Genomic DNA, 2610 nt, shown 5'->3' with positions numbered 1-2610 from the left:
CGAAATGAGTCAGAGGCAAAAGGACAAATATTGTATAAGACCACTATTATAAGATCTTGAGAAATAGTAAACCTGAGAAGAACACATACTTTTGTGGTTACGAGGGGGGGAGGGAGGGAGGGTGGGAGAGGGTTTTTTATTGATTAATCAGTAGATAAGAACTGCTTTAGGTGAAGGGAAAGACAACACTCAATACATGGAAGGTCAGCTCAATTGAACTGGACCAAAAGCAAGGAAGTTTCCGGGATAAAATGAATGCTTCAAAGGTCAGCGGAGCAAGGGCGGGGGTCTGGGGAACATGGTTTGCGGGGACTTCTAAGTCAATTGGCAAAATAATTCTATTATGAAAACATTCTGCATCCCACTTTGAAATGTGGCGTCTGGGGTCTTAAATGCTAACAAGCGGCCATCTAAGATGCATCAATTGGTCTCAACCCATCTGGAGCAAAGGAAAATGAAGAACACCAAGGCCACACGACAACTAAGAGCCCAAGAGACAGAAAGGGCCACATGAACCAGAGACCTACATCATCCTGAGACCAGAAGAACTAGTTGGTGCCCGGCCACAATCGATGACTGCCCTGACAGGGAGCACAGCAGAGGACCCCTGAGGGAGCAGGAGATCAGTGGGATGCAGACCCCAAATTCTCATAAAAAGACCAAACTTAATGGTCTGACTGAGACTGGAGGAATCCTGGCGGCCATGGTCCCCAGACCTTCTGTTGACACAGGACAGGAACCATCCCCGAAGACAACTCATCACAAATGAAAGGGACTGGTCAGCGGGTGGGAGAGAGACGCTGATGAAGAGTGAGCTAATTATATCAGGTGGACACTTGAGATTGTGTTGGCAACTCTTGTCTGGAGGGGGGATGTGAGGATAGAGAGAGAGGGAAGCCGGCAAAAGTGTCAAGAAAGGAGAGACTGAAAGGGCTGACTCAAGAGGGGGAGAGCAAGTGGGAGTAGGGAGTGAGATGTATGTAAACTTATATGTGACAGACTGATTGGATTTGTAAACATTCACTTGAAGCTTAATAAAAGTTATTAAAAAAAAAAAAAAGCTAGGTATAGAAGTACCATATGATCCAGCAGTCCCACTCCTTTGAATGTATCCTAGAGAACTCAGAGCCATCCCACGAATAGATACATGCGCATCCATGTTCACTGCCGCGCTGTTCATAATGGCAAAAAGATGGAAACAACCTAGGTACCCAGCAACGGATGAATGGATAAACAAATTATGGTATATACACATGAGGGAATACTATGCAATGATAAAGAACAATGATGAATCCTTTGGACGCGGGGTTCCTGCGTGAAGAATCTCCTAGTCCAGGGGAAGATTGATGACAAGGACATTCCTCCAGAACTGACACAGAGAGAATGCCTTTCCCTGGAGCAGACAGCCTGAATTTGGACTTCTAGCCTACCAGACTGTGAGAAAATAAATTTGTCTTTGTTAAAGTTAAAAAAAAAAAAAAAAAAATGGGCAAAGTGTATGAACAGGCACTTTACCAAAGACAACATTCAGGCTGCTAACAGATACGTGAGGAAATGCTCATGATCATTAGCTATTAAAAAAAAGCTATTAGAGAAATGCAAATCAAAACTACAATGAGATTCCATCTCACTCCAACAAGGCTGGCATTAATAATAATAAAAAAAGAAAAGACAAAATAATAAATGTTGGAGAGGTTGTGGAGAGACTGGAATACTTATACACTGCTAGTGGGACTATAAAATGGTACAGCCACTTTGGAAATCGATTTGGTGCTTCCTTAAAAAGCTAGAAATAGAACTACCATACAATCCAGCAATTCCACTCCTTGGAATACGAGACTTTACACAAACAGATATATGCACACCCATGTTCACTGCAGCACTGTTTACAATAGCAAAAAGATGGAAGCAACCAACATGCCCATCAATGGATAAATAAATTATGGTATATTCACACAATGGAATACTACTCAATGATTAAGCACAATGATGAATCAATGAAACATTTCATAACATGGAGGAATCTGGAAGACATTATGCGGAGTGAAATTAGTCAGTTGTAAAAGGACAAATATTGTATGAGACTGCTATTATAAGAACTCCAGATAAAGTTTAAAGACAAAATAAAATATTCAATGATGGTTACGAGGGGAGGGAGGAAGGGGAAGGGATATTCACTAACTAGATAGTAGACAAAAATTTTTTCAGGTGAAGGAAAGGGCAAGACATAATGCAGGGGTAGTCAGTACAATTGGACTAAACCAAAAGCAAAGAAATTTCCTCAATACAACCAAAAGCTTCAAAGGCCAGAGAAGCAGGAACGGGAGCCAGGGAATCAGTGGTTTCGGGGGACATCTAGGTCAATTGGCATAATAAAATATATTAAGAAAACTGTCTGCATTCCACTTGGGTGAGAGGTGTCTGAGGTCTTAAATGCTAGCAAGCAGCCATCTAAGATACAATTGGTCTCAACCCACATGGACCAAAGGAGAATGAAGAACACTAACGACACAAGGTAAATATGAGCCCAAGAAACAGAAACGGCCACATAAACCAGAAATTCCATCAGCCTGTGACCCAAAGAATATTGAATATGCCATGGACTGCCAA

Source organism: Loxodonta africana, chromosome 7 (genome assembly GCF_030014295.1).
Source record: "Loxodonta africana isolate mLoxAfr1 chromosome 7, mLoxAfr1.hap2, whole genome shotgun sequence".
Taxonomy (NCBI): Eukaryota; Metazoa; Chordata; class Mammalia; order Proboscidea; family Elephantidae; genus Loxodonta; species Loxodonta africana.
The sequence above is the reverse complement of the archived record's forward strand: the minus strand, read 5'-3'. Positions refer to the sequence as shown.